The following is an 18,348-nucleotide window of genomic DNA, read 5'->3' as shown; positions in this document are numbered from 1 at the left end:
TGTTGTCTGCAGGTTTTCATGAGCATGCGAAAAATTCTGCTTACTGACAAATGGTGTTAGCAAGATTATCCAGTTTACTTGTATCAGTCATTTCTAGTTTTAGTGTATGAGCACATGTTCAGGATTTGCTGCAGGTTTTTTATGCGTTTCTCCCCCTCTTTCATTTGAAGGGGGGAAAAATGCTACACAAGTGAAGTGATGAAAGAATTGACATACCGCAGATCTGACACTGCTTCAAATCTGTAAGGAAAAAAAGGTCGCAAAAATGCAACATGTGAAAGCAAGCCCTTATTCCTTTGAGCAGTCAGACATTTAAATTGGAGTGTAGTGCTGTAGGAGGATGGTATGGGAGATCGTGTAAGAGGCCTAATTCTCCCAATTTCCTGAAGTGGGAGCGTTGACTGATATAAATTACTGACCAATGAAATTTCCCAAATGACTGCAGTGCAAAACATTTTGTTGATTTCCGTAAAGACATACCCAAAGGAGAAAACTATTTTCTATGATTAGATTAATTGAAGCATTACATAAAATCTGTTTTTAATCTGGCAAGACGCACTTCTTTAAAAGAAAATTACAAAATCTCATTATTAAAGGTCATCAAGATCAATAAGCTAATTGTGGCGATTTCACTTCCAGGTCACTGCTTATAATGGAGCAGAAGTAGAATTGCCCAAAATAGTCAATTTCTCCTGACTTGTTCAAGTCTCTGTCATGTCCACAATCCTTTTTACATTATTCATCGCTTGTTCGACGGATATCTGGTTTTCCAGACTTCAACGAAACAGGCACACTTTGCTAAAGGCACACGCTGATTTTAATTGGAAGACGAGAATAGGCCACTACAGAGCCATTTTGGAAGCAGTGCATCTCCCACAGGAAAAAAAAAATAATAATAAATATATATATATATATATATATATATATATATATAATCTGCAAACATTTATTTCCCTACCTCATAGCTTGAAGAGATCAATGGGGATGAGGTGGAACCTGTAATTTAATATGTGTAACTTTAGTAATGTAGATGAGCACGAAACACTTATAGAGGGTACCTTACTGGGCAATCTACTGAAAGTTTATATCTATCTATCATAAATTGTATATGGTAACTATGATAGAGTAGTGTTCTCTGTCAGCTGTGTAATCTGAAAAGCGTCTGTATAAGGTCCACCCTACTGTGGAGATTGCAGACTGCCTTATAATGGTAGCAGACAAGTCCCCTCATTCTGCCAGGAGGGGTCATATGGTGGACACTACGTGTACTGTAGTCTAAGAGGAAGCCACTGTGGCCTGATTATCTCCTCACCTATCCTGGATTAGAGGGAGAGCTCATACTATAGCTGGTGACATAGCAGCCCTAAACATTCATGAAAATCTGCTGATGCTGCCGCTGGAGCTAAGCTGACTACTTTTTGCTTTGTAATACATTTTCTTGAAAAATGACCGCTACTCGGACAACACCTTCTATATTTCCCCAATGTAAAATAATGTCAGCAATACTCACTTCCGATATGGGCACCGTTCTAGCAATGTGTGCGTCTGGTCTTCTGTGGTTCACGTATCATTGTTTTGTCATGCGAACCCTGCAGCCAATCAATGGATGCTTCACTCTCACCTCCTTCAGATGTAACCGACATTCAGAGGAAGTAAGAAAGCAGTCGCAGTTCTCACTTCACTTCCACCAGTTTCATCAGAAGGAGGTGAGAATGATTGGCTGCAGGGCTCACGTGACATAACAATGCCATGCGAGCCCTGGGAGAGCCAGTGCCGACACCGCTGGAAGAGCGCCTCTATCAGAGTTCAGTATAACTGCTATTATTTTACAAGGGAAAACACAATGATTGAAAAGGGATTATCTGAATAGTGGACAATCAAAAACAATTCTACACTGTAAAGGAATGTAAACATTACTTGGAGATGTTTGCAGAATGTGTGCTATAATATAACTGTTAAAATTCCTGTTTTTGATTGTAAGGAAAAAATTATAGATATTTACAAATGGAAAAAAAGTTTTTTAAAATGTAATTACTGAGAAAAATGGCTTAATTATACAAGATTTCCTGTTGACTGACTTATTTCCCTGTAGACAAGGAGGAGTAAGTGGATACTGTAAACTAAGGATCAACTCGGAAAATGTCTTATAACTAGAATTTATGTTTATCTTCTGTTTAACTTACACTTTTTTTTAACTCATGAGTGGCATTTTTTTCTCTAAAAAACATTACTACTACTAATACAAATAATATTATGTTCAGGTTTGCTTGTAGTAATTACTTTATAGTATTATTTAACCCCTTCATGACCTTGGGATTTTCCATTTTTCCGTGTTCGTTTTTCGCTCCCCTCCTTCCCAGAGCCATAACTTTTTTATTTTTCCGTTAATATAGCCATGTGAGGGCTTATTTTTTGTGGGACGAGTTGTACTTTTGAACGACATCATTGGTTTTACCATGTCATGTACTAGAAATCGGGAAAAAAATTCCAAGTGCGGTGAAATTGCAAAAAAAAGTGCAATCCCACACTGGTTTTTTGCTTGGCTTTTTTGCTAGGTTAAATAAATGCTAAAACTCTCCTGCCATTATGATTCTCCAGGTCACTACGAGTTCATAGACACCTAACATGACTAGGCTATTTTTTATCTAAGTGGTGAAAAAAAATTCCAAACTTTGCTAAAAAAAAAAAAAACAAAAAAAAAAACAAACACCATTTTCCGATACCGGTAGCGTCTCCATTTTTCATGATCTGGGGTCAGGTAAGGGCTTATTTTTTGCGTGCCGAGCTGGTGTTTTTAATGATACCTTTTCGGTCCAGATTCGTTCTTTTGATCGCCCGTTATTGCATTTTAATGCAATGTCGTGGCGACCAAAAAAAACGTAATTCTGGCGTTTCAAATTTTTTCTCGCTACGCCGTTTAGCGATCAGGTTAATCTTTTTTTTTTATTGACCAGGCGATTCTGAACGCAGCGATACCAAATATGTGTAGGTTTGGTTTTTTATATTGATTTATTTTGAATGGGGCGAAAGGGGGGTGATTTAAACTTTTATATATTTTTTTTTTTCACAATTTTTTTTACTTTTTTTTTTACTTTTGCCATGCTTCAATAGCCTCCATGGGAGGCTAGAAGCTGGCACAACGCGATCGGTCCTGCTACATAGCAGCGATCATCAGATCGCTGCTATGCAGCAGAAATGCATGTGTGCTGTGAGCGCCGACCACAGGGTGGCGCTCACAGCTACCGGGGATCAGTAACCATAGAGGTCTCAAGGACCTCTATGGTCACACTGCAGAAGCATCGCTGACCCCCGATCATGTGACGGGGGTCGGCGATGCGCTCATTTCCGGCCACCGGACGGTGGCATTTAACTAGTTAATAGCGGCGGGTGAATCGCGATTTCACTTGCCGCTATTGCGGGCACATGTCAGCTGTTCAAAACAGCTGACATGTCACGGCTTTGATGCGGGCTCACCGCCGGAGCCCCGCATCAATGCGGGGCTTCTGACCTCGGACGTACTATCCCGTCTGAGGTCAGAAAGGGGTTAAACTACCGGTAATTATAAGGGAGAAAGCAGCTCCATGAAGTGTTGTGAACATAATCCAAGACGTCATATTGTCACTAGAGTAGTGTAAACCTGTAAGTGCGATTCAGATAGTGTTAAATGTTTTTTCGAATAGAACTACAAAATCTTAGTATCATAGGTCAACAGGCAATTTTCACATTACCTTTATCTAATCATTTCCTTATTTACTAATCTGTAGGTCATTACTCTGCTCTTTACAGTCATTTTGCTGAAAATCATAATGGTCGTAGTAGCAGGATAATTGCTATCCTGTAACATTTTAGCATGTTACCGAGGAAATATATGAAAACTGGTGCAATGAAAAAGTGTAGGAGTTGTATGAAGAAAGATACTTTCAGGTATCAACTTTAATCTTCGGAGGCCATTTTGAATTAAATTTGGCATTTGATTGTTTGTCATGAGAAACTGCTCCGTTTCTTATGTATCGGTTTTCATAACCATATCTCATGGGGCATTTATCAGTTTTGTGATGAAGTACATATGTCTATATTCCCCTTAAAAAGGAGTCACACATCAGTCATGTTTTTAGGACACCCATGGTCTTCTCACCACATTATTGGGGGTTTCAGATGATGACCTTTACTCACCATGCAGTCAATAAGGTTGGGAGCAAGGGGCAGGAACAAACAAATCTGTGACACAGTTACACATGTTTATTCCAAAATGTTTCCTTAAAAATGGGAATGGATCCGGCTCAGTTGTTCTCACTTTGGGCAGAGATCTGAATGTACAGGATGGTTCATTAACTTGGAGAAGGCATTTGAAGTTGCATGGAAACACAAACTTCACACAAACTTTCAGCTGTAAATTTATCTTCAATTTATTTGAGTACTTGAAAAGAAGCTGTCATTTGTAGGGTATGTACAATGGGATAAAATATCTGCTTATTGTTTCAAAATGCATCTCTGAAGAAACACCTGTACAGCTTTGCACGTGTCACTGTGTGCAGCTGCTATAGAAGCAGGCATGTGGAAAAGAGTGGGCGGTGAAGTATTTTGGAGAAAGCAATACGCCGAGGCGAGCTATAAACACAGTTATCGCTCATAGGCACGTGCAACACTGTGTTCTGCTTTGTGTTTCTATGCTATGATACATAGCTGTATAATTTCTCTTGTTAGCCAGTGTGCAGGTGAATATCAGGAACAAAGGCAGAGTATATAATGCTACAGGCATTGATAAGCATCAAATATAATTTTATAGATCCAATTAATTGAAATGTGAATGTCAAGGTTGCTTGCGCTCATGGTTTTTCATAATTTCTTTGTACATTAATCCAAAAATAGTGAGGGAGATTTGCAGACTTTGAAAACCCCAATAATAACATTTTGCAATAAATTCTAAGATTTGACTCTGACTCTATGACTTTTGCATTTCAATAAAATACAATTGATTTAATGAGCTGCTCTGTCGATTACCAGGAGAAGCAGCAGTCTAGACGAGGAATACAACTTCACTACTACTCTCATCAGATTTGTGCCAGACCTGCAAGCCGGTTGAGCAGATTGCATCTACTCTTCCCTGTCTCTTATCCCCAGCGCTTCAGTATGGAGGCTTCTAGGGAACCTTTCCTCTGATTAATGCTGCCTAAACCAAGGGCAGCATGAAGCAGATTCTGGCTGGTCAATTGCAGCCAGGTATGTTTTTCTCTTAAAATTTTAACCTTTTAATAACCTTGCGATTTTCTGTGTTTGAGCTTTTGTTTTTTTTCCTCCCTTCTTCCCAAAGCCATAACGTTTTTACGTTTTTCCTCAATATAGCCGTAAGAGGGCCTATTTGGTGCGTGACGAGTTGTACTTTTGAATGACACCATTGATTTTATTATACAGAAAACTAAAAATTGGTTAAAAAAAAAAATTCCAAGTGCGGTGAAATTGCAAAAAAGTGAAATTTCACAATTGTTTTTTTATTTTTTTATTTACTATGTTGACTTAATGCTAAAACTGTCTGGACAATATGATTCCCACAGTCAGTACGAGTATTCAGATACCAAACATGTATAGGTTCTTTTAATTATCTTATGTCACCATTTTTCTTAGATCTGTAGCGTCCCCATTTTTCAGGACCCGGGGCGAAATGATAGCTGATTTTTTTGCACCCTGAGCTGCCATTTTTATTGATACGATTTTGGGGTAGATATGATGTTTTGATCACTTGTTATTGCATTTTGTTACAATGTTGCAGCAGCCAAAAAAAAGGAATACAGTCTGGCGTTTCGATGTTTTTCTTGTTACGCCATTTACTGATCAGATTAATTTACTTTATATTTTGATAGAACTAATATGTCTGAACAAAATATTTGTATTTTTTACTTATTGTTTTATTTTCAATGGGGCAAAAAGTAACAGATTTCTCAGATAAGATATATTACAAGGTGACAAATTTTCATGTGTACTATTAATTTATGAAATAAAAATTAAAATAATGGTTACTCTTTACTGGAATGGTTTGTTCAGCATAAATTGGATGACAGGTTCCAATTATATGTACAGTTTAGGATGTCATCATGTTACATGGATTTTCTGGGCACACAGATAATAAACATTGTAAAGTCTTTGAGAAATTAAGGAACTTCTTAATTTACTTATTTACAATTCTGCTGTGTTCCTAAGCTGGAACATGTGGTCAAGTGACCTCCAGCTCCCTAATTTCTGCTTTTGTCTATTCAAAGCATAGAGTAAAAAAAGTGTCCTGTCTGTGCTTTGAAAGAAACATAGACTAAGACCACATTCACACGTTCAGGTTTTGGTCAGTATTTTACATCAGTATTTGTAAGCCAAATCCAGGAGTGGAACAGTAAGAGGAAAATTATGATAGGAAAACGTCACCACTTTTGCATTTTTTCCAAATCCTGATTGTCATGTTGGACGCTGTTCAGACCAGGTCGTCCAACAGACAGCGGTAATTCCGCTTTTGACCACTATTTACTCATTGGCGTCTGGTAGATTTTGTCTAGCTGTTCCGGGGTTAATTTACCTGATTCTCGGATTGGATGCTGGGCCATTTTCATGGCCTTTAAATAGTTCTCCTGATCATTGGGCGTCGCCGATTATAGCTTCTGTCTTGCGTTGTTATCTCGGTCTGGTGAGGAGAGCTGGTGGTTGGAGATTCGTTGCTGGTGGTGTATATTCCTTCGTCTTATTTACTCCTTCCTATATTTGTGTTTATTTTGCCCTGCACATTTATAGTGTATTCCTGAGAGTCTGCGGCGTGGTGTATATTTTCCTTTATCCTTGTCTGTGCTAACTGTGGGTATTTAAGTATTACCTCTTCACTGGGTGGTGGGTGTAGGTTTCAGCCTAGGGCTGAGCTCAGGAGTTGGGGTGAGGTTCGAGCCCTGAACATGCACACCATCAGTGTAAACTTCAGGTAGAGGGTCAGTCAGGATTTCCCTAGTCTTAGGGAAATTGCAGGAGCCCGGGTTATTAGCTCTCGCTCACCAAGTCTCTCCCTGACATTATAATTGGCCCAACAACAACAAAGAAAAAAAAAAAGGGGTTTCTTTTTTTTTTTTTTTTTGTCATGGATCCCATGACTTCCATAACCCGCCAGTTGGAGGCGCTGTCCCTACAGGTCACGGAGTTAAGGGGGGCAGTACAGCAACAGGGACTAGCAGTGTCTAATGTGCAAGCTGAAGCGACAGGAAGAGTTACTGAGCCTAAATTTCCGTTGCCTGAAAAATTTGCTGGGGAACGCAGTAAATTTGTTTCTTTTCGTGAAGCTTGCAAACTATATTTCCGTATGCGCCCGATATCTTCGGGTAATGAGGCTCAGCATGTGGGCCTGGTGTTGTCATTGTTAAGTGGGGATCCCCAAGCATGGGCGTTTTCTTTGCCATCTGATTCTGCGGCATTTGTCTCTGTGGAGAGTTTTTTTTTCTTCTCTTGGGAAAATCTACGATGAACCTGACAGAATGGCTCTGGCAGAATCTAAGATACGCTCTATTCGCCAGGGGGAGCGAGTTGCAGAGGATTACTGTTCTGAATTTCGTCGCTGGGTGATCGATACCCAATGGAATGATGCAGCATTGCAGAGTCAGTTTATACATGGGACTTCTGGAAGGGTTAAAAAAGCCCTTCTGATGTACGAGACTCCTACTTCTCTAGATTCCTCTATGAGTCTGGTTGTCCGCATTGAAAGCCGTTTGCGTCTGGGGGAGCATGAGACACCGCCTATGGGAGAGGGTTTAGGTTCACGTGAGGTTGCTGCAGGTGAGCCCACGGAGCCTTTGCAAATCGCAGGGGTGTCACATGTCAAGCATCGAGCCCCTAAGCTCAAGAAGCAGGGAGCCTGTTTTTACTGTGGTAAAACTGGTCATTTTATTAACATCTGTCCTCTGCTGCCTAAGAAAAACGCAACGGCAGAAAACTTCTGAGCTCAGAGGGTGTGGAGGAGACCAGTCTGAGCTTATGTATATCCTCCATGGTGGTTTCTCAGTGCATGCTCCCTGCTAAGGTTTTTGTTGCTGGCAGTGAGCTGCCAATTACTGTTTTTGTGGATAGTGGTTCAGCCACAAATCTCATTGATGAGGGGTTTGCGCGCACAGCAGGTTTTAGGATTGAAAAACTGTCCCATCCTATCCGCATGGTCACCATCAATGCTGCTCCTCTCTCTCAGGGGGAGATTACTGAATTTGTGGCTGAGGTGAAACTCCACATTGGAGTTCTACATTCCGAGCGGGTTACATGTAAGGTGCTCAGGAATCTTCCTGCTCAGGTGGTTTTGGGTTTTCCTTGGTTGTCTATGCACAACCCGGTAATTGACTGGAAAACTCAGGACATAATTTGGTGGAGCGAGTTCTGCCAGGAGAATTGCCTGGCCACATGTGTGGCTGCGGTGACTTCAAGCGTTCCGGAGTCACTTCAGGATTTTTGTGGATGTGTTCTCTGAGAAGGGTTGTTCAGAGTTGCCGCCACAACATCCTTATGACTGTTCTATCAGGTTTAAACCAGGGGCCAAATTACCTAAAGCAAGGATGTTTAACATCTCCGGTCCGGAGAGACAAGCGTTAAAAGATTACATTGCAGAAAGCTTGCGCAAAGGGCACATCAGGCCGTCATCCTTGCCGGTGGCAGCAGGGTTGTTCTTTGTGAAGAAGAAAGATGGCGGATTACACCCGTGTTTGGATTTCAGGGAGTTGAACCAGATTACGGTTCGTGATCCATACCCTATGCCTCTGATACCAGATTTGTTCAACCAGGTGGCAGGTGCTAAGTGGTTCACCAAGCTTGACCTCAGGGGGGCGTACAACCTCATAAGAGTCCGTCAAGGTGATGAGTGGAAGACGGCTTTTAATACCCCTGAGGGTCATTTTGAAAATTTGGTGATGCCGTTTAGGTTGACTAACGCACCTGCAGTGTTCCAACATTTCATCAATGTGTTCTCGCATGTTTTGGGGAAATTCGTTATCGTGTACCTAGATGACATTCTCATATATTCTTGCGACCGTGAGGCTCATTTAGATCATGTCAGGCAGGTGTTACAGCTTCTCAGAGAGAATAAGCTGTATGCTAAACTTGAGAAATGTGTATTTTCTGTTCAAGAGTTGCCTTTCTTGGGTTATATTGTGTCTGCTTCTGGTTTTAAAATGGACGCCGCTAAGGTGCAGGCGGTGCTGCATTGGGAACGTCCTGATAACCTGAAAGCACTTCAGCGGTTCCTTGGGTTTTCTAACTACTATAGGAAATTTATCAAGGATCTTTCCATCATTGCTAAACCGCTAACTGACATGACTAAAAAGGGTACCAATTTCTCCGTTTGGCCTGAGGCTGCTATGCGCGCATTTGAATTTCTTAATAACAGTTTTGTTTCAGCCCCCATTCTTGTGCAGCCAGACGTATCTAAACCATTTGTTGTGGAAGTCGATGCGTCTGAGGTTGGTGTGGGGGCGGTACTATCTCAAGGCTCATCTTTGAGTGGTTTACGTCCGTGCGCCTATTTCTCCAAGAAACTGTCGTCCGCCGAACGTAACTACGATATCGGCAACAGGGAGTTGTTGGCAATTAAGTTGGCCTTTGAGGAATGGCGACACTTCTTGGAGGGGTCGGTCCATCAGGTAACTGTTATTCCCGATCATAAGAATCTGCTGTATTTGGAGTCAGCCAAGTGTCTGTCCCCCAGGCAGGCTCGCTGGACATTGTTTTTCACGCGGTTCAATTTTGTGGTCGCTTACAGACCGGGGTCTAAAAACACTAAGGCGGATGCTCTGTCCAGGTGTTTTCCGGGGGGAGAACCTCGGGAGGATCCAGTACCTATCCTCTGTTATGACCCCAATGGCGAGGGTCTCAGAGGAACGAGGAAGTCTGCAGAATACAAAAATCCAGCTCATAGGGCAGTGGTAACTGGGTTGACCATATATCTACTCCTAACGCCAACACTAGAAGTAGCCGGGGATCATTCCTACGTTGATTCTAGATGACACGCGCCAGCCGGAGAATCTAGCTACCCCTAGTAGAGGAAAACAAAGACCTTTCTTGCCTCCAGAGAAGGGGACCCCAAAGCTGGATAGAAGCCCCCCACAAATAATGACGGTGAGGTAAGAGGAAATGACAAACACAGAAATGAACCAGGTTTAGCACAGAGAGGCCCGCTTACTAATAGCAGAATAAAGAAAGGTAACTTATATGGTCAACAAAAACCCTATCAAAATCCACACTGGAAATTCAAGAACCCCCGAACCGTCTAACGGTCCGGGGGGAGAACACCAGCCCCCCTAGAGCTTCCAGCAAAGGTCAGGATATAGATTTGGAACAAGCTGGACAAAAATACAAAACCAAAACAAATAGCAAAAAGCAAAAGGCAGACTTAGCTGATATAACTGGAACCAGGATCAGTAGACAAGAGCACAGCAGACTAGCTCTGATAACTATGTTGCCAGGCATAGAACTGAAGGTCCAGGGAGCTTATATAGCAACACCCCTAACTAACGACCCAGGTGCGGATAAAAGGAATGACAGAAAAACCAGAGTCAAAAAACTAGTAACCACTAGAGGGAGCAAAAAGCAAATTCACAACAGTACCCCCCCCTTAGTGAGGGGTCACCGAACCCTCACCACGACCACCAGGGCGATCAGGATGAGCGGCATGAAAGGCACGAACTAAATCGGCCGCATGAACATCAGAGGCGACCACCCAGGAATTATCCTCCTGACCATAGCCCTTCCACTTGACCAGGTACTGAAGCCTCCGCCTGGAGAGGCGAGAATCCAAGATCTTCTCCACCACGTACTCCAACTCGCCCTCAACCAACACCGGAGCAGGAGGCTCAGCAGAAGGAACTACAGGCACAATGTACCGCCGCAACAAGGACCTATGAAATACATTGTGAATAGCAAACGACACAGGAAGATCCAGACGAAAAGATACAGGATTAAGGATTTCCAATATCTTGTAAGGCCCAATAAAACGAGGTTTAAATTTGGGAGAGGAGACCTTCATAGGAACAAAGCGGGAAGAAAGCCATACCAAATCCCCAACGCGTAGTCGGGGACCCACACCGCGGCGGCGGTTGGCAAAGCGCTGAGCCTTCTCCTGTGACAACTTCAAGTTGTCCACCACATGATTCCAGATCTGCTGCAACCTATCCACCACAGAATCCACCCCAGGACAGTCAGAAGGCTCCACATGACCCGAAGAAAAACGAGGATGGAAACCAGAGTTGCAGAAAAAAGGCGAAACCAAGGTGGCGGAACTAGCCCGATTATTAAGGGCAAACTCAGCCAACGGCAAGAATGTCACCCAATCGTCCTGATCAGCAGAGACAAAACACCTCAAATAAGCCTCCAAAGTCTGATTAGTTCGCTCCGTCTGTCCATTAGTCTGAGGATGGAAAGCAGACGAAAACGACAAATCAATGCCCATCCTACTACAAAAGGATTGCCAGAACCTGGAAACGAACTGGGATCCTCTGTCTGACACAATATTCTCAGGGATGCCGTGCAAACGAACCACGTTCTGAAAAAACACAGGAACCAGATCGGAAGAGGAAGGCAGCTTAGGCAAAGGAACCAAATGGACCATCTTGGAAAAGCGATCACATATCACCCAGATAACGGACATGCCCTGAGATAGCGGAAGATCAGAAATGAAATCCATGGAGATATGTGTCCAAGGTCTCTTCGGGACAGGCAAGGGCAAGAGCAAACCGCTGGCACGAGAACAGCAAGGCTTAGCTCGAGCACAAGTCCCACAGGACTGCACAAATGACCGCACATCCCTTGACAAGGAAGGCCACCAAAAGGACCTGGCCACCAGATCTCTGGTGCCAAAAATTCCCGGGTGACCTGCCAACACCGAGGAATGAACCTCGGAAATGACTCTGCTGGTCCACTTATCCGGGACAAACAGTCTGTCAGGTGGACAAGACTCAGGCCTATCAGCCTGAAATCTCTGCAACACACGTCGCAGATCCGGAGAAATAGCTGACAAGATAACTCCATCTTTAAGAATACCAACAGGATCAGCGACTCCAGGAGCATCAGGCACAAAGCTCCTAGAAAGAGCATCGGCCTTCACATTCTTTGAACCTGGTAAATACGAGACAACAAAATCAAAGCGGGAGAAAAACAATGACCAGCGGGCCTGTCTCGGATTAAGGCGTTTAGCAGACTCGAGATACATCAGATTTTTGTGATCAGTCAAGACCACCACACGATGCTTAGCACCCTCGAGCCAATGACGCCACTCCTCAAATGCCCATTTCATGGCCAACAACTCCCGATTGCCCACATCATAATTTCGCTCGGCAGGCGAAAACTTCCTAGAGAAAAAGGCACAAGGTTTCATAACAGAGCAACCAGGGCCTCTCTGCGACAAAACGGCCCCTGCCCCATTCTCCGAAGCATCCACCTCAACCTGAAAGGGAAGTGAGACGTCAGGCTGGCACAAAACAGGCGCCGAAGTTAACCGGCGTTTCAACTCCTGGAAAGCCTCCACGGCAGCAGGAGCCCAGTTAGCTACATCGGAGCCCTTCTTGGTCATATCCGTCAAAGGTTTCACAATGCTAGAAAAATTAGCGATAAAACGACGGTAGAAGTTAGCGAAGCCCAAGAACTTCTGAAGACTCTTAACTGACGAGGGCTGAGTCCAATCAAGAATAGCTCGGACCTTGACTGGGTCCATCTCCACAGCAGAAGGGGAAAAAATGAACCCCAAAAAGGGAACCTTCTGTACACCAAAGAGACACTTTGAGCCCTTGACAAACAAAGAATTTTCACGCAAAATTTTAAAGACCAACCTGACCTGCTCCACATGCGAATCCCAATTATCAGAAAAAACCAAAATATCATCCAGATAAACAATCAAAAATTTATCCAGATACTTCCGGAAAATGTCATGCATAAAGGACTGAAAAACTGAAGGCGCATTGGAGAGCCCAAAAGGCATCACCAAGTACTCAAAATGACCTTCGGGCGTATTGAATGCGGTTTTCCATTCATCACCTTGCTTAATGCGCACAAGGTTGTACGCACCACGAAGGTCTATCTTGGTGAACCACTTGGCACCCTTAATCCGGGCAAACAAGTCAGACAACAGCGGTAAAGGATACTGAAACTTGACAGTGATCTTATTTAAAAGCCGATAATCAATACAAGGTCTCAAAGATCCGTCCTTTTTTGCCACAAAAAAGAATCCCGCACCAAGAGGGGAAGAAGACGGACGAATATGTCCTTTCTCCAGAGACTCCTTGATATATGAACGCATAGCGGTATGTTCAGGTACCGACAGATTAAACAGTCTTCCCTTAGGAAATTTACTGCCTGGGATCAAATCTATAGCACAGTCACAGTCCCTATGAGGAGGCAGTGCACTGGACTCAGACTCACTGAAGACATCCTGATAATCAGACAAATACTCCGGAACTTCCGAAGGCGTAGAGGAAGCAATAGACACAGGCAGGGAATCCCCATGAATACCACGACAGCCCCAACTTGAGACTGACATAGCCTTCCAGTCCAGGACTGGATTATGGGTCTGTAACCATGGCAGCCCTAAAACAACCAAATCATGCATTTTATGTAAAACCAGGAAACGTATCACCTCGCGGTGTTCAGGAGTCATGCACATGGTAACCTGTGTCCAATACTGCGGTTTATTTGCTGCCAATGGTGTAGCATCAATACCCCTAAGAGGAATAGGATTTTCTAATGGTTCAAGAGTAAAACCACAGCGCTTAGCAAATGAGAGATCCATGAGACTCAGGGCAGCACCTGAATCTACAAACGCCATGACAGGATAAGATGACAGTGAGCAAATCAAAGTTACAGACAGAATAAATTTAGGTTGCAAATTACCAACGGTGACAGGACCAACAACCTTAGCTATACGTTTAGAGCATGCTGAGATAACATGTGTAGAATCACCACAGTAGTAGCACAAGCCATTCCGGCGTCTATGAATTTTCCGCTCATTTCTAGTCAGGATTCTATCACATTGCATTAAATCAGGTGTCTGTTCAGACAACACCATGAGGGAATTTGCGGTTTTTCTATCACATTGCACCGAATTAGGTGTCTGTTCAGACAACACCATGAGGGAATTTGCGGTTTTGCGCTCCCGCAACCGCCGGTCAATTTGAATAGCCAGTGCCATAGTATCATTCAGACCTGTGGGAATGGGAAAACCCACCATAACATTCTTAATGGCTTCAGAAAGGCCATTTCTAAAATTAGCGGCCAGTGCACACTCGTTCCAATGTGTCAGCACGGACCATTTCCGAAATTTTTGGCAATACACTTCAGCCTCGTCCTGCCCCTGAGACATAGCCAGCAAGGCCTTTTCTGCCTGAATCTCAAGATTGGGTTCCTCATAAAGTAAACCGAGCGCCAGAAAAAACGCATCAAGATCAGCCAATGCCGGATCTCCTGGCGCCAGCGAAAAAGCCCAATCCTGAGGGTCGCCCCGTAAGAACGAAATCACAATTTTTACTTGCTGAGCAGAATCTCCAGATGAACAGGGTCTCAGGGACAAAAACAATTTACAATTATTCACGAAATTCCTAAACTTAAACCTGTCTCCGGAAAACAGTTCAGGAATCGGTATTTTAGGTTCTGACCTAGGATTTCTGATAACATAATCTTGTATGCCCTGCACACGAGTAGCCAGCTGGTCCACACTTGTAATCAAGGTCTGGACATTCATGTCTGCAGCAAGCATAGCCACTCTGAGGTAAAGGGGGAAAAAGAAAAAAAAAAAAAAAAACTCAGAATCTTCTTTCTTATAATCCCTCTTCTGCAATGCATTAAACATTTAATACTGGCCTGGCAAACTGTTATGACCCCAATGGCGAGGGTCTCAGAGGAACGAGGAAGTCTGCAGAATACAAAAATCCAGCTCATAGGGCAGTGGTAACTGGGTTGACCATATATCTACTCCTAACGCCAACACTAGAAGTAGCCGGGGATCATTCCTACGTTGATTCTAGATGACACGCGCCAGCCGGAGAATCTAGCTACCCCTAGTAGAGGAAAACAAAGACCTTTCTTGCCTCCAGAGAAGGGGACCCCAAAGCTGGATAGAAGCCCCCCACAAATAATGACGGTGAGGTAAGAGGAAATGACAAACACAGAAATGAACCAGGTTTAGCACAGAGAGGCCCGCTTACTAATAGCAGAATAAAGAAAGGTAACTTATATGGTCAACAAAAACCCTATCAAAATCCACACTGGAAATTCAAGAACCCCCGAACCGTCTAACGGTCCGGGGGGAGAACACCAGCCCCCCTAGAGCTTCCAGCAAAGGTCAGGATATAGATTTGGAACAAGCTGGACAAAAATACAAAACCAAAACAAATAGCAAAAAGCAAAAGGCAGACTTAGCTGATATAACTGGAACCAGGATCAGTAGACAAGAGCACAGCAGACTAGCTCTGATAACTACGTTGCCAGGCATAGAACTGAAGGTCCAGGGAGCTTATATAGCAACACCCCTAACTAACGACCCAGGTGCGGATAAAAGGAATGACAGAAAAACCAGAGTCAAAAAACTAGTAACCACTAGAGGGAGCAAAAAGCAAATTCACAACAATCCTCCAAAAGGGTGTTGTGGTTTCGGCTCTCACTACCGAGGTTGAGGCTGAGATTGCCGAGGCTCAGGAGGAGGTACCATCTGAGCTTCCCGTCAACAAATCTTTTGTTCCGCTTCATCTCCGCCTAAAGGTTTTGGCGGAGCATCATGATGCTGTCCTGGCTGGCCACCCAGGGGTTAGAGGTACCTTGGAGTTGGTGTCACGTCGGTTTTGGTGTCCCAAGATCCGACAGGACGTGGTCTCATACGTGGGAGCTTGTACCACGTGCGCTAGGGCTAAGACGCCCCGCTCCCGTCCTGTTGGCACACTACTTCCTCTTGAGGTACCTAGTAAGCCATGGATGGAAATCTCCATGGATTTCATCACTGATTTGCCCTCATCAGCTGGAAACACGGTCATCTTGGTGATTGTTGATCGTTTTTCTAAATTGTCGCACTTTGTGTCTTTGCCTGTTGCCTAACGCTAAGACTCTGGCCCAAGTATTTGTGCAGGAGGTGGTCAGACTTCATGGGGTTCCGTCTGACATCGTGTCTGATAGGGGGTCTCAGTTTGTGGCAAAATTTTGGTGAGCATTTTGCTCACGGCTGGGAATCAAGTTATCTCATTCTTCGGCGTTTCATCCTCAGTCAAATGGTCAGACTGAGCGTATGAAACAAAATTTGGAACAGTACTTATGCTGCTTTGTCTCGGATAACCAGGATGAGTGGTCTACCTTTCTTCCTTTGGCTGAGTTTGCCATCAATAATCACCGCCAGGAGTCATCTGGGGAGTCTCCGTTTTTTTGTGTTTACGGGCTACATCCTCAATTTTGTACCTTGAGTCAGAGGGGCTCTTCCGGCGTTCCGGAGGAGGACCAGTTAGGAACACAATTGTCATCAGTCAGGAGGAGAGGTAAACAGCACCTGTTGAGTGTGGGTGCTAGGTAAAAACGTGTGGCTGACAGTAGGCGTGTGCCAGGTCCGGACCTGAGTGTGGATGACTGGGTGTGGTTATCCACAAAAAACATAAGACTCAAGATACCGTCCCTTAAATTGGGTCCACGGTTTATTGGTCCATTTAGGGTCACCGCCGTCATTAACCCAGTTGCGTACCGATTGGAGCGCCCTACGGTGTATAAGATACACAACGTGTTCCACAGGTCTCTTCTAAAGAAGGTGGTGGGTTCTGTGGACGCGGCGCCTATGCCACCTCCAGTCTTGGTGGATGGTAATTTGGAGTTTGAAGTCTCCAAGGTGGTTGACTCTCGTGTAGTGCGTCACACTTTACAGTACTTGGTACACTGGCGTGGTTATGGGCCTGAGGAGAGGTCCTGGGTACCAGCCTCGGACGTTCATGCTGACCGGCTGGTCAGGTTGTTTCACTGCCATCATCCGGACAAGCCGGGTCCTATAAGCCGTGAGGGCCCTGGGGTCCCTCGTAGAAGGCGGGGTACTGTCATGTCGGACGCTGTTCAGACCAGGTCGTCCGACAGACAGCGGTAATTCCGTTTTTGACCACTATTTACCCATTGGCGTCTGCTAGATTTTGTCTAGCTGTTCCGGGGTTAATTTACCTGATCCTCGGATTGGAAGCTGGGCCATTTCCATGGCCTTTAAATAGTTCTCCTGATCACTGGGCATCGCCGATTATAGCTTCTGTCTTGCGTTGTTATCTCGGTCTGGTGTGGAGAGCTGGTGGTTGGAGATTCGTTGCTGGTGATGTATATTCCTTCGTCTTATTTACTCCTTCCTATATTTGTGTTTATTTTGCCCTGCACATTTATAGTGTATTCCTGAGTGTCTGCGGCGTGGTGTATATTTTCCTTTATCCTTGTCTGTGCTAACTGTGGGTATTTAAGTATTACCTCTTCACTGGGTGGTGGGTGGAGGTTTCAGCCTAGGGCTGAGCTCAGGAGTTAGGGTGAGGCTCGAGGCCTGAACATGCACACCATCAGTGTAAACTTCAGGTAGAGGGTCAGTCAGGATTTCCCTAGTCTTAGGGAAATTGCAGGAGCCCGGGTTATTAGCTCTCGCTCACCAAGTCTCTCCCGACACTGATTTTGCTTTACAAATACTGAGGTATTAAACTCCCCAAATACTCAACGTGTGCACATGGCCTTATAGTCAAATACAGCTCAGCATGTAGGAGGCAGAGCTCCGGCAGCAGCTCTCAGAACGGTGTGCTCTGAATGATGATATCATTGAGGGTGTGGCCTATGGTCTGCAAGTTGTAAGTGACTGGGGATGTCCACAGGAGAAGTGGAGAGCAGGGCTTTGACCAGATGGGATGGTGATGGAAGTTCCAGATTGGTAGATTCCATAATAATAAATTACGACATTACATGACCCATTTTTCCATTACAATAAACTAATCCTGTTCGGTGCCAGTGTCGGCACCTGTAACATTGTTGATCGCTGAAAATCTCTTAGTAGCAGATATTATTTGGAGTGGGAGTATTGTTAGAAAGGTGGAACTGTGGTCAGCAATACATAAGGATGGAGCTTTATTAGCTAAGAGGGCTGTGGCATGAATACAGCTCTGCCGCTTAGTAAATGTAGTCCAGAGGCCAAGACAGAGAGCCGACAGGAAGTTCAGGATGTAAACAATAACAAACCACAAGTATGGCTTCAGGGCTCTACAGGGGAGCTAAAAAATGGAAAGAAAGGCAACAGGGGGTTAAGGAATCAATACAGTCAGATTACATTTTATTATTTTCTTTCTTGATGCCTGGAAACTCTCTTTCATTTAATTGTCCTTCTTA

The 18,348-nt window shown here is 44.0% G+C and overlaps 1 protein-coding gene across 2 annotated transcripts in view; it reads left to right on the top strand.

Annotated features, from left to right (window-relative positions):
* The window catches only part of ARHGAP6 (Rho GTPase activating protein 6), a 402,522-nt gene that overhangs the window by 199,162 nt on the left and 185,012 nt on the right, over nt 1–18,348 (top strand). The window contains exon 1 of one of the 2 annotated variants that reach the window (XM_077296707.1): nt 5,076–5,220. The exons of the other annotated variant lie outside the window; for it this stretch is intronic. The gene's annotated coding sequence lies outside the window, so the exon portion shown is untranslated. Of the gene's footprint in view, nt 1–5,075; nt 5,221–18,348 lie in introns of those variants that run through there. 2 annotated transcript variants of the gene reach the window in all.

Source organism: Ranitomeya variabilis, chromosome 3 (genome assembly GCF_051348905.1).
Source record: "Ranitomeya variabilis isolate aRanVar5 chromosome 3, aRanVar5.hap1, whole genome shotgun sequence".
Taxonomy (NCBI): Eukaryota; Metazoa; Chordata; class Amphibia; order Anura; family Dendrobatidae; genus Ranitomeya; species Ranitomeya variabilis.
The sequence above is the reverse complement of the archived record's forward strand: the minus strand, read 5'-3'. Positions and strand labels throughout refer to the sequence as shown.